This window comes from Myodes glareolus, chromosome X, assembly GCF_982192425.1.
Source record: "Myodes glareolus chromosome X, mMyoGla1.1, whole genome shotgun sequence".
NCBI classification, from domain to species: domain Eukaryota; kingdom Metazoa; phylum Chordata; class Mammalia; order Rodentia; family Cricetidae; genus Myodes; species Myodes glareolus.
In genome coordinates, this window is record NC_142053.1 from 5,086,328 (window position 1) to 5,101,498 (window position 15,171).

Consider the following 15,171-nt stretch of genomic DNA (forward strand, 5'->3'; position numbering starts at 1 on the left):
ACATTAGATTAAAGATCATGTTATTGACCTCATCATGCCAGGCTTACATATGCATGGACTCCATTTACCACTAAATTATCATTCACAGGTTCTAGATATTAGGATTGTCATATAGCTTTTTTTGGGAGGCGGGGAGGGGACAACTAAATACATAACACCATTCAAGTCTCTGAGTTAGACAACTCCCTCAGTTGTGGATCACAGTATTAAAGTCACAGATTCTTGCATATATATCTGTCCTAGTGAAATATCAATCAAGCCTATCTTTGAAGTAATAGCAATATGTTGATTGTGCCTCTCAACCATCTCTCACGTCTTCCTACATCCACTATCCACTGTCCTGGCTCTTCTCCCCTCATGTTCTCCTGGATTTCTGACATATCCTCCTCTCAGTAGACCTTCCTTGCCTCAATTTTCTTGTTTCTAATTTGTCCTTAAGTTGAAATAACCTTTCCAAAAACACTGATATCACTGACTGTCTCTGGGGAAAGTTTAGAGTCTTTTACACGTACCATACCCTCACTGTCACGCCCTTCTGTTACAGTCCCTCCCAACACACACACACACACACACACACACACACACACACACACACACACACTTGTCGCCGCTAAACTGACTACTTCAGAGCTGAAGCAAAGACCCAGTTGTTTGATAGTAGTGCCCTCTTTTTCTGAAGAACCATTATTACCTTCTTGCCAGGTTACATCTGAGCCATGAGTATCCATCCTCTCCTTTTCTTAGCACTGATAGTACATAATTTGGAAACTTTCTTTCCTCTATCTATCTAACTTCAGAATAACTTATTTTGGGTTGGGCAGCAGCTTACAAGCTGCTGGTGAGAGAGAAAGAGCCATGACAAACATCAAGTGGCGCTAGACCCTGTTAGAGGGATTTGAGGCTAACAAAGCCTGAACTAACTGTGAGTCCCTATAGGGCAGAAAGCATGCTTCACCAGTAATGCATGTTATGCTTAGAACTTTCTGATAAAGGAGCACCTTGGAAAATAGGTCAGCAATCAGTTATTGGTTCTAAAATTGTCAGAGGAAGCTTTCCAGAAATGACAAATGAGTGGGGCCCTAATGAGAGAGTGGAATTCGGACAGGACAGAATCTGAGATGCAAAGATGGGTCAAAATGAACTCTCTAACAGGAATGAATTTTCTAGAAATAATTACACTGAAAGGCTCCAAGTAGTAACCCCAGAAAACTAAAAATGTCATTTAGTGGTGCATGGGGGAGACATTAATTATTACATACTTTGTTCTGTATTAATAACAATTGCTCATATATTTATTTGTTAGGATGCCCCCATTAACCTAGAAGTTCCCATGGCAGCATATGTCTGTATCACTATTCTTCAACTATGTTAAATATTCGGGAATATCCATCATTGGGGCCACACTGAAAGTGTACCAGTGTAAGTGTTATTGTTGAGTACCTACTCAAGAAATAACCCATGTTCCTGGTCCTGGGGGAGTAGGAGCAGAGAAGAACTTTCACAAGTCATGTTCTTAAGGGCACTTAGAAAGCTACTGTATTCTCAACCCTCCACCCATCTTCTCTCCTTCTCTTCCTCTCCCCTTCTCTTTCTTTTTCTCAGATAGGTGGGGATGAGGTGGTAGATATGGTGAGGCCATCGTTAGAAAATTCTCTGGACATTAAGGAGACTTGGTCGTCTGGTTTTGTGTGCCAGAATCTGGCAGAGCCACTGACAGGGCCATGTCATGTGACAATCCCACCAGATGTCCGTAAAGATAGAGGGAAAAAACACTGTTAGCTGGAGCAACAGATTGAATTGAAAGCAAGAAATATGGGACCAGTAGGGTAGCAACTTTAGAATGGAAGAGTTGGCTTGGTTGATAACCTAGAGATGGCTAGAATAAAACAGGCTGTCTTTTAAAAGGGAGCTTTCTGTCTCCGGAAAGTCCTGAACGGGGACACTGAATGGAGAAAGAAGGCATCGGAAATGAGATTAGCTTTACCTGAGTTGATGATTCCATGTCCATGGCTTCTAGACACTCGAAAATTGTTAGCACAGTGTGACTAATTAGTGGCTGAATGGAAAGTAGAGCAATGAGTCATAAATAATTCTGTAGTAGCTAGTGTGTGTTCTGATTACAACAAGGTTGGGGTTGCCAGAGAAGGAACTAAGCTTCCTCCACATTAAGATGAAAGTGACAGAGGTCTAGATAGGTGAGTAAGTAGAATGGAGACCTCAAATTTGGCCCCAGTTTTCAAATGATAAGCTGGAAATCCACATTTGAGAATGGTTTAGGTTACAATAAGAATACTAACAACATTAGTTGTTATAACAACTAATATATAACTATAATAACAGGTTTTATTAACATTATTTGTAAAAGGTAATGGGGTTTGATAGCATGATCATCGTACATGCATTCAACATACCTTCATCATATTCATGCTCTCAAATATCATCTTTATGCCCATTCCATTCTCTTATTTCCTTCCTATTTCATAACAATTCTTTTCTACTTTCATGTATTTCTTGAACTGTTTGATGTCATATTAAAATACCCATGGAAAAATGTAAGAATAGCCAAGAAAACATGCTAGTGGAAACTTCTCATTCCAATCAAGATCGAGTGACCACATTTGTCCTAGGTCCTTTCTCTTACAAATAAAATAAAATTTGGACTTATTGTACAGCAATATGAATAGACTTAACAATACTGAATTGTGCACTTACAAATGGCTAAAATAATTGATCATTTTTATGTCAGACTAACTATTCTTCAATAGGTCCTTCACCCAAGAAAATATAGGTAGCCCTAAGAGGATTGGATGGGTTTTTAAAAAGAGCACATGAATAAGGGAGAGAGATGTATAAGGGTAGAAAAGGAATGAGAGTGGAGGGAATGACAGTAGATTTGATCAAAGAAAGTCTCAAACAATCAAGAATTGAAAGAAAAACAAAAATTAAAAGAATACAGAAACTAGACATAAACTAACAAGAAGCATTGGCAGACTGCAGATGGTGAAAAGGAATATTTAGTAGAAACGAAGAAATGTACAAAATATATAAGCTAAGTCCTTACGTTAGAAAATCAGAAAAAAAGAAGGGCAAATGAAACCCGAAATAAATAAATAAATAAACAATAACAATTCCAAGAGAAATCAACCTATAAACACCATAGGATCCTGGGCTTGAGAAAGCAAGACAGCCATTAATTTCCTGTGTATTCCTATTGGTTCCCACAAATCTGTGACACTGATGATATCCCATACTGGAAAGGATATGGGGCAACAGGAATTTTCCTGCATTGTTGTATGAGGATGTAAAATGATACAGCTACCCACTTTTGAAAGAAAATTGGTTGTGTTTTACAAACCCAAGCATCCTCTTACCAGGTGATCCACCAGGAAAGATCTTTGGTATTTATTTACTCAAAGAAAAGTTCAGGTTGGCATAGAAATTTGTACATGAATGCTTATAGAAGCTTTATTCATGATTGTTGTAAGCAATTAAGATGTATCTCAGAGGGTTAATGGATAAATAAAGAGGCAAACCCAAACAACAGAGTATCATTCAGTATTAAAGAGAATTGTGCTAGCAACTATGAAAGGAAAAAGAAACCTCAGAGAAATCTTAAAAGTAAAATACTGAGCAAAAGAAGTCCATCTTCAAAGGATAACGTCTGTATCCAAGCCTACCGCATGTAGGAAAGCTACAACTACAAAGATAGTAAAAGAAAGGTACTTGCAGGTGAAGGTGGGGAAAGTGGACTACAAAGAAGTTTATGACAGTGGAAATGCTGTGTGTGGTTCCAGTATAGTGGATAATTACTACTCATTTGTTCAAACTCCAGAATGCACAATGCCAAGAGTTAACCAGAATTTGAACTATGGATTTTAAGTGAACTGTGGATAATCATGTGTCTTCATTCTGAAGGAGAATATGGATAATGGTGGATGGACGCTATGCAGGTTAGGGATGGAGCACGTGACATTTGAGATCTCTATCATACTATCAATTTAATTTTAATTGCTCTAAAATAGTCTTTTTAAAATGCTTTAAGAAAACCCTTTCCCTATAGTCAAAAGTGCCATGGAAAAGATGGCCTACTTAACAGAAAGGAGAAATTTCACCTTCTCAACCCTCTAGCTCCATGAAAGTAGATAGCAACAGTCTGATTCTGTTCAGGGTAGTAACAGCATTCCATATTCTACTGAACCCACAGTGCTATGAAATACCAGTGAGGAATAGCATCCCCAAAGTCACACTTCTACTTCCTTCCCCCGGTAGAGTCTAGAGGTGAGCTGAGCTTGAATCTCAGTCAAAGGTATAAAGGAAAGTCATTGCTCCCCTTTCTTCAAGGAACCATCACAAGAAGGTTGTATCAGTGAGGGCTTGATTTTTAGCAAAATGGTCTTAGTATGACCCTTCAAGAGAGGGAATGGAGTGTCCACACATTGCATCTTACCATGGATACTGGGTGTTAAACAGAAGGCTGAGTACCATGCAAAAACTTGTAATTTAAAAAGTTCAGAATGTGTGTAAAAAATAATTATCCCAAGAACTGAAAAAGACCCACAATATGAATATGTAACAATGATCAATGGGTCTTAACATGAACGTGATTTTGTGTGTTGGCATTATTTGATGAGAATTTGAAAACTTCCATCTTTAAAATGGTCAACAAGAAATTACCAGTACATTTAGTAAAATAGAAGAATTTCAGCAAAGTATTTGAAGTTATAAAAAAGAACCAAATGAAAATTGCATACATGAAAATAGACCAATAAAGGATAGGTAACCCATTGGATGGGCCAACAGAGTTGAGATAAAAGAAGACAGAAGTAATAAATATTCATAAAATCCATCTATTCTGAGCAACTTCCTGAGGGAAAGTCACCTATGAAAAGGAAAACTAGTAAAAAGAAGTAGAAGCAAAAGAGGAAGAGGAAGTATAGGAAGAGAAGGGAGAAGTAAGGGCTTAGGAACCTACGGGAACAGTAACAAAAGATCCAGTATCTGTATCACCCAAAGTCTATAAGGATAGGGGAAAGCAAATTGTAAGTTAAAAAATAGTAGTAAAATTTGAAAATTTTGGAAAACAATAAGAATACAGATTTAAGTACAAAAGAGAATCTCAAACATAAATTCAAACCAAGAGAACTTAGAATTAAACTTTTGGAAACTAAAAAGCATGCCCAAACTCTTGAGAACAACTGGGCGAAGTAGCACATTACTTCCAAAGGCATACCAATTCAAACGACAAGGTGCTGTTCTTCGGGAACCACAGAGCAGGAGGAAGCAGCACAACATTTTTCAAGTGCTGAAAGAAAAGAACTGTCAACCTCAAATTATACATCTGGCAAAAATATCCTTCAGTAACGAAAGGGAAATGAAGATATTCTCAGATGAAGGAAAACTAAGAGATATTGCTGCTAGTGATTCCATCGTTACATAATGCCCAAAGGAAGCTCTCTAAACAGAGAGGAAATGATAACAAAAGAATGTCAGAAACTTCACAAAGGAGAGAAGAAATTTAGGACAGGTGAAAATAGTGAAATATAATGAACTATTCTTTCTCATGAGTTTCATACATCATATCCAATGAATGAAGAGAAACCTCTGACACCATTTCTTCTGATATTTAGTGTGCAAACAGGAAATAGTAAAGACAACTGATACAAAGTAAGGATAATAACACGACCTGAATGCAAGTAAAATTTCTATATTTTAGTAAATTTGATAAAATATCAATGGTAGGCTATGATAAATTCTTTATGTATATTACAATGATCACCAAGATAATTCTACAGAGTTATCTAATAAAAATGGAATATAAATATAAATAAAATCCTAAAATATGTTTAAGTGAATCATAAGAATGACAGGAGAGAGAACAAGACGGGGGGAAAAGAGAGACTATAGAAAGTATAGAATAAACAAACAATAAATTATCACTCTTAAAGGTGGAACACTTAAACAATTATCTTGCATTTATATGGTTTAAACACATCAATTAAAATGTTGAAATTAACAAATTATTTAAATAACAGGTATGTTTCATGACAAGATATTCTAAATACAAAGCATAAGTAAGTTGAAAGTCAAAGTAAGGCAAATGTACCATGCAAGTATTAATTTTACAAAAAGCAGCAGCATTACTATTAATATAACCAAAAGGCCAGAGAAAGGGAAAATGTTGGAGAAGACACAATAATCATAAGTATGTACACCTGAAATAACAGGAACTATTTCTATTTTATTTAGGTTTTGTTTGTTTACATTTTAGACAAAATACTGCTATGTAGTCTGATAGGCCTAAGTACTCCTGGTTAGCTTCAAACCCACAATCACCTGCCTAAACTTTATAACTGCTGGGGTTACAGGTGTGCTACCCCATTATGCCCAGCCCACAGGTATTCAGACAACATGAAGCAAAAACTAAATAAGCCAAAAAGACTAAATCTACAGTTGTAGCTGAATCTTCAGCACCATACTTTTCAGCAAAAGTTACAATCAACAGGCAAAATTAAAGATGAGGACATCAACAATACTTGATCAATTAAAAGTATCTAGATGGCACAGGACAATCTGCCCTCTAAAAGATACATGTTTGATTCATGGAGTCACAGAAACACATCAAGATAGACCACATCTGGATCCCTGAAACACATCTCAGACAGCTGTTTGGAATGAAATTACACAATGTGTGTTCTCTTGTCACATTGATCTCTGATAAAACTGAAAATCAATAATAAGCAAACATTTTTAAATGTCTCTTAATATTTGGAACTTAAATAATACACTTCTAAGTGTACTAAAGTTAATTAAAAATGAACACACAACTTATAAAAATATGTGGTATATATTTAAAGCTGCATTGAAGAGTAGATGTGTGGTACTAATGCATATATCAGAAAAGAAAAACACTTTCAAATTAATATCTGACTTAAGCAATTTAAGCTTATCCTGAAATAAGCAGTTCAAAATAAATCCAAAGAAACAGAAGATAAGGGATAATAAAGATAGAATAAGAATCAATGGAACTGGACATGGAATATAGTTCAGTTGGAAGAGCACCTAGCATGCAGTAAGTTCTGTTTCATCCTCAGTATCACATAAAAGTGGGTGTAGTAGCACACATCTATAGGGCAGAGCCAGGAAGATAAACGTTATCATTGGCCCTGTGTGAGGTGCATGAGACTCTGTCTCATCCTTCTGTCTCTCACCCCTTCAAAATGAAATAATAGAGGGAAAGATTGAAAAATGAGCTTCATCATTACTGGAACCTTCACCCCTACTGGTTACCTTTCATACTGCTGTAAGCTGTTATGTATAATCAATAGCCTTACCCATATCTGATACTGTTAACTGGCTAAGTCATAGACCCTAGGGGAAAGGCTACTAGCATTATTCTACTAAGTGGGCACAGTATTAAACTATCTCCTCAGTTCTTATCTTTATACCTACAAATTAATGGCTCTCAACCCTTTTCAGGGAAGGTTTTGTAGTAGTAGTAGTGTATGGTGATTAACACAGAGAACCACAATTTTTCAATGTGCAGAAAATAATGCACTTGAACTTTAAATGAGTATCTACATATTATATTATATTATATTATATTATATTATATTATATTATATTATATTCTTCATCCAAAGGCTCAAGGATCATTTTAGAAGAGAGACCAGAAAGAGTTAAGATCCAGAGCTAATAGTAATCCGAAGGGAGATTATTTGCTGGCCATGTCAGGAAAGTCACATACATGAATGCATGTGTAAGACCTGCACAAGAGCAAACTTATCAGAACCCTAGTATGCACTGGAGGACAATGCCATAGCTCTAGCTGAGGGGCTATTGGCAACTGATGGCTGCCGTGGAAGGGTCAGTTTTATTCTGGCATGCAGACCCTGAGAGGCTACCGAGTTGCCAGCAGATGGTTCTATAACCATCTACACACAGGAAGCACCAAGTGAACTTAGTGAATTTGAAAAAGAACATGTAAAATTGCAAGGAGAAAGTGGTAGAAGGACAGAGAAGAATATAGAGGTGGATTTGATCTAAACACATTATATGCATGTATGAAATTCTCAATTCTTTTAAATGCTAGTTTTCTGGAAAGAACAATAAAACTGACTTCTAGTAAGAGTGAATTGCCAATATCAGAAGTACAAAGAATATCATTTACAGACCTTACAGAGACCACAGGATAAGGGAATATTATCCAAAACTTTACATATATAAATTTGAAAACTTAAGATGAAATGGAAATTTCTTTTCATGCAAAAATTACCAAAACAGATCATTTCAATTTCTATAATTTTTAAAGAAATGTAATTCATACATGAGAAGTACCTCCCAAAGTCTTCACAACTAAAAGGTTTAATTGGAGAATTCTACAATAAGGAACAAATAACTCAATACATTTTCTTCTGGAAAACAGAATAGGAGGAAACATTTCACAGTCAATTTTTATGAAATTAGGTATTAACATGACGTGAGAACTCAAGACAGAACAAAAAGGAAACTACATCTTGAAATGCTTTGTGAATATATATGTGTAAGTCCTTAAAGAATTAACTAGTGCCTGGGAGATGGATCAGTGGGTAAAATACTTACCACACAAGCCTGGTGACTTGAGTTCAACCTTTAAAACCCATCTAAAAAGCCAGATGCATCTGTGTACATCTGTAATCCCAGCACCCCTAAGGCATGATGGGAGATGAAGACAGGACAATCAGCTAGAAGCTCACAGGCCAGCTAACCTGGAGTACCTGCACAGCAGAAACAAGAGCAGAGACCTTGTCTGAATAAGGAGGAAAGTGAGAACTGACTCCCAAACACTAGCCTCTGATCTCCATACCGGTGCTGTGCATGCATATGACTGCACTTACACACACACACACACACACACACACACACACACACACACACACACTACACACAAATAAATATATAAATAAGTAGAAATAAGTAGCTAAAAATAAGACAATATTAGTAAGCAATCTGAATAGCGAGCAAATAAATTTATAGGTAAAAACAATAAAAAAAAAAACCCCTCCAGATCTAGATGGTTTCACTGGAGTATTGTACCTGATATTTATGGGAAAATTAGTACTACTTTTACACAATCACTACCAGAAAGAAATGACCAGAGGAGCTGAGGGGCTGGAGAGTTTAATCAGTGGTTAATAGTGTTTACTGCTCTTGCAAAGTCCCTGGTTTAATTCCCACATTCATATGCTGGCTCACAACTGTCTGAAACTCCAGTTCTTAAGGGATCTGATTTCCTACTGTGACCTCTATAGAATCCTGCATGTACATGGTGCGTATAAAAATACTTAAGTACACACACATACCCATAAAACACTTCTTCCCTTCCCTCTTCCTCCCTCCTTTCCTTCTTCACCTCTCTCTCCCTCTCTCCTTCCCTCCCTCCCTCTTTCCTTCCTTCCTTCCTCCTTCCTTTTTTTTTTGGTTTTTCGAGACAGGGTTTCTCTGTGAAACAGTCCTGGATATCATGGAACTCACTCTGTAGACCAGGCTGGCCTTGAACTCAGAGATCTGCCTGCTTCTGCCTCCTGAGTGCTGGAATTAAAGGCGTGCTCACTACTGCATGGCAATTTTTTTTAAATGCTGATGCCCAAAGTAGATTAACATACTGTAGAAAAAGAAAATTATAAATCAGTATCTTTTATGCACTTAATTTTAAAAAAAATCATCAAATGCTAGCAAATCAAATTTAGGGATGTATGAAATAATAATACACCGTTGCCTAGTACGGTTTATCACAGATTATAAGTATAGTCCACCATTTGGAAATTAATTCATATTGTCTACAATATAAGCAGGTTAAAAAAGAAAAATCATGTGATCATGTTAGTGAGCACAGAAAATCATTTGAGAAATTCCATAACCATTAATTTTGAAAATTCCGAGACTAGTAGGAATGAAAATGGACTTTGTAACAAGTGTCTACAAATCCCTACAAACATATTTTATGATAAAAGATTGACTGATTTCACACTAAGAACATTAACAAGGCAAGATGTCTGCAGTCATAACTATTACTCAATAAAACCACTTGCAGTTCTAGCTGGTGTATTATAAGGCAAACTAATGGAATATAAGGCACACAGGTCAGAACGGATGAAATAAATCTACCCTTATCTTCAGACAACACGATTATCTATATGAAAACTCCAAAGGAATTAATAAAATATCTTCTTCACTGTGAACTCAAAAATCAGCTCAAAAAATAACACACATATCCTAACACCAAATACTGGAACACTAAAACTAAAAATCATAATATAATACTGGCATAAAGATCAATGCATAAGTGAATAACTCGAGAGTCAAGAAGTAAATATTATGATTATAGTCAATTGATTTTCGTTTTTTGGTACTCGGGATTGAAGCTGGGTCTTGTGCATGACAGCTAAGCACTCCCCAATGAGCTATGTCCCCACCCAGGTGATCTTTTAACAAGATACACCAAGACAACACAATGTGTAAACAATACTATTTTGATTAAAAGTATGGGGACAACTAGATAGCCATATGAAAAAGAATATCCTTTCTTTTCACTGTATACAAAGTAGGAAACAGACCCAATTATACATTTTCCCAAAGACACATAAATAACCAACAGGCATATATAATGTTGTTCAATAGCACCAGGGGAATGCAAGTCAGAATCACAATGGGGTATCACTTCACCTGTTACATGGCTATTTTTTTAATATTGGAGGGAATAGGAAGACAAGAATCCCTGATCATCATTAGTAAGAATGAAAACTTGTATAGTCGTTATGGGAAAAATATGAATGTTCCTCATAAATTAAAAGTAAAACTCCTATACACTCTACCTAGTAAAAATGATATCATGATCTGAAAGAGATACAGGTTTGACTATACTTGTCTGCAGCACTGCCCATAATACTTGAACTTGTGAAGCAAAGATTAGAATGGTTGCTGGGACCTGTGAAATGTACACCGACTATCAGCGATGAGATATGTACGTTCTGGATAACTAAAGTATAGCATGATGACTACAGTTAACATCACTGTGTTGTTCTTAGGCCTTTAAACCTAGCACTGAAGAGGCAGATCCAAGCAGTTCTCTGTACTTGAGGCCAACCAGGCTTATATAGTGAGACCACGTCTCAGAAAAGTTAGTGTATTGAGGTAGAGAGGTGGCTCAGTAGTTAGTAGCACTGACTGATCTTCCTGAAGACCTGGGTTTGATTACAAGCACCCACATGGGGACTGCTCACAACCTTCTGAAATTCTAGTCGCAGGAGATCCAACATCCTCTTCTAGCTTCTAAGGCACCAAGCATGCACACTGTACATAGATATACGTGTAGGTAAAACGCCTCATACAAATAAATTTAAAAAAAAACACTTGCTAAAAGAACAAAGTATAAGTGTCATTAACACTCACAGAGTAGATTTTAAATGTGATCAATACAAACACTAATCACAGGGGCTAATGAATGTATTGAGTGTAGTAATCGTTTCAAAATATATATTTATATAATCATCACTTTGTACAACTTAATTATGGACAGTTTTGCTTGTTAATTCAATATGGTTTTAATGAAACTAAATCAAAAATGGAAGACAAAACTATGTGTAAGAAATAAAACCATAAGAAACACAAGACGAAATCTTTGTGACCTTCTTAGGTATAATTCTAATAGTCTAAGTGATGACAGAAAAGCAAAATAAATTAGGCTTTATTAAAATTAAAGAAAGCTTATATGTTGTTGGGCCCACAAGATGGCTCAGCAGATAAGGGCATTTGCTCCCAAGTCCAACTACCTGAGTTTTATTCCTGGTACCCACTTGGTGGAAGAAAAGAACTGAATATTGAAAGTTGCCCTCTGCTCTCCACTTGTTCTGTGGTATGCATGCTCACATGCTCATGTGCAGACACACACACACACACACACATGCAGAAAAAACAAACAAAAATAACTTTTATTACTGACAATATAATACAGTAAAAAAATGGCCCATAGAACGTAAAACTTATTAGCAATATTGTAAGGCTATAATACTCAGAATGTATCAAGATTCTTTATATTTATTAAAGAACTGAAGGACAACTCAATTTTAAAATGGATAAAGTCTGAACAAACACTTCAAAGAAAATATGCAAATGGATAACAAACACACAAAAGATGCTCAACATTATCAGTCAACAAAAATGTAAATCAAAACTACAATGAAATAGCATTTTATATTTACTCAAGTACTACAGGTATTGACAAGGATGTGGAAAAACTGGAATGCATTGTTGGCAAGATGGTAAAAGTGGTACAACTACTTTGGATTATAGTTTGGCACTTCTTCAAAGTGTTAAACAGTTACTGTGTAATTCACACATCCCTCTTCTAGGAATGTACCCCAGGGACATGAAAACATATATCCACATGAAAGATTGTACATGAATGTTCATAACAGTTTTATTCACAATAGCTAAACTGTGGTGACTCTAATTTCTATCAATGGAGTGGAAAGACAAACTGAATTTGATATGGGAGGTGATGGATGCTGTGAATACGTTTTATTGCCATAGGTTAATAAAGAAGCTGTTTTCAGCCAATGACTTAACAGAGTAAAGACCGACTGGAAGAGATATACAGAGAGAGTAAGCAGAGTCAGAGAGATGCCATTTAGTCGCCCACAGATGGGCCAGAACCTTGCTAGTAAGCTACAGCCATGTGGTGATACACAGATTAATAGAAATGGGTTAATTTAAGATATAAATGTTAGCCAGAAATACGCTTAAGCTATTGGCCAAACAGTATTGCAGTTAATACAGATTTTTGTGTGATTATTTCAGGAGTCTGGGAAGGGGAAGCTGGGAAACGAACAAGCTGCCTCCCTGTCAAGATGAATTTTACTTACATTTGGAGAAAATAAAACACTAAAGGAGTTGACTTAGTGGGTAATGTGTTTGCTGTACAAACCTGAGGACCCAAGTTTGATCACCAGCACCTACCATGGAAAGATGGCCATGGTGGACTAGGCAGGTGGAAACAGGTCGATCACAGGAAGTTGCTGGCCAATCAGCCTAGCATAATTGGCTCCCAGGTTCCAGAGAGAGAGAAACATCCTGTTTCAAAAGGAAAATATCTCCTGAGGAAGAACCCAAATGTTGATTTCTGGCCTCTGCACTCATGGGCACATGCTGCTGTACAACTATGAACCATACACATCTGCATTAAATACACATGAGAACAAGAAGTATCAAAAATATGAGTAAGAACTAATAAATTATGCAACCTGGATGAACCTTGAACATACTAATAGCCCAAGGAAATCAACCATGAAAGTTCACCTATTATTTGGGCGAAAATGCGGTGAAGTTCTTTAGCCTGGGTGTGAGGAAATGCTTTCTGTGAGTCAGTGTCCAAGGGTGGTAGCAGAAAAGGATGCTCCTTAAGTACACGAATATCCTTTTGCAGCTGACCGTGATGCATGCCTTGAATTCTAGCACTGGCTAAGTGAAGACAAGAGAATCATGAGACCTTGTCTCAAAGCAGCAGGCAAGCAAGCAAACAAAAACCTTTGGCATACCATGGAAAACAAGTATCCAGGAGAACAAACAAATTTAGAAAATTACTTCTAACAAATATTGCAGATAAAAACCCAATTATCAACACCATACAAAGTCTTAAAATTGAGGATATAAACTCCCCAAAAAATCAATAGAAAAAGGAAGAAAAGACTTTAACAGATAATGCACATACAGAAAATATCAAAAGGCTCTTAAGCATATGAAAAGATGTTCCAAGTTACTCATAATTAGAAAAATGCTAATTAAACTACACCGAGATATCATTTCTCACCTATCAGATTTAGAAAAAATAAAAAGTATAGCAAATGCTTTGATGGTGAGGCTCTGGGGAAAGAGACATTCTCACGATTGCTGGAGGGAATTGGGCAACGCATATCAAAACTTCATTTGTTTTTACATTTTGACACACTTGTACTTTGTTATTATTACACCTATAAAAACTGACCCTGAAGATACAGCTGCAACAATATGAAAATGTATATATCCCAGCGTCTTCTTGAAGCAGAAGAAGTGCAAACTATTAGAAACAACCTAAGATACCTACAGCCAGGAGCATAGTACACTGCAGCTGTCAGGAAAAATTGAAGAAGACTTCTGCACACTGACATAGGATGCTTGCTAGGTCATGTTTTCAAGTGCAAAAGTAAAGCTTAAAAGCATTTGTAAGGTTCTGTGTTTTATGAAAGCAAAAAAATCTGGTCTAGAAAATACACAAATGTGTCCATATGTGTTAAAAGGGCCTGGGCAGGAAAGGTAATATGTTAGTTAACTAAAGTAGATGAGTGGAATAAGGAGGAAAGGATAGAGGCAATAAATGTTTTGGGGGATTGCCTGTTGCAATATTTCTCACTTCTTGTACTGTGTTATTAATTCACACATACATGCACATGCCCTTCAAAGAATTAACAAAGATAGAGAAAGCAAAAGGAGTTCAATCAGAAACAAAGTAAATCCTGGGGATGTTGTTTTGCATTTATTTTGCAAGAGAATGTCTTTGTTTTTAGGGAATTGTCATTAGAATAAAGGAGCATTATGTTCATAATTAGCTTTCCCAATTCAGAGAAAGGAGTATGTGTGTGCACACACATGTAGGTGTCTGTGTTGTGTTTGTAGAGGAGGGCTGATAAAAGATAAAGAAAATACGGAAAAATCTTAATAGTTGACAAAGTGGCTTCCTGGGAGTGAAGAGACAGAGACCTAGCTCAGGTAGGTTTGCTTACAATGATGGATTGTACAGTCATAAACTAAAGACATTGTGTGTGTGTGTGTGTGTGTGTGTGTGTGTGTGTGTGTGTGTACTGAAATTGGACCTTGTTAACAGGCTTCCACACAATCATGGGTTAGCAATGCTGAAATGACCTTCTGTGTACTCTAGGATTTAGTGAGTAAATATGTTATGGATAACAGCAGAGATTTCTCACTGTTTACGAAAGGAATTATAAAAATGGAAAGAGGAAAGGCAGAATGAACTTTGGTATGGAATTGGAATTTAGGGGAATAAATGTAAGCTCAAAATTCCTAGGCAGGTAGATAAGTAGGCCTTACAGACAAAGTTATGATTTGACTGAAATTATCTCTTAGCCTGGTGGACTGAGAGGA

The 15,171-nt window shown here is 36.5% G+C and overlaps 1 protein-coding gene across 5 annotated transcripts in view; it reads right to left on the reverse strand.

Annotated features, from left to right (window-relative positions):
- Mamld1 (mastermind like domain containing 1) overlaps nt 1-15,171 on the reverse strand; it is a 121,919-nt gene that overhangs the window by 92,356 nt on the left and 14,392 nt on the right. For 2 of the 5 annotated variants that reach the window (XM_087902597.1, XM_087902595.1), the window contains exons 1-2: nt 9,511-9,634; nt 8,599-8,753 (exon numbers count right to left, since the gene is read on the reverse strand). The exons of 2 other annotated variants lie outside the window; for them this stretch is intronic. The gene's annotated coding sequence lies outside the window, so the exon portion shown is untranslated. Of the gene's footprint in view, nt 1-8,598; nt 8,754-9,510; nt 9,635-12,993; nt 13,109-15,171 lie in introns of those variants that run through there. One more of the 5 variants, XM_087902596.1, reaches the window with a different exon arrangement.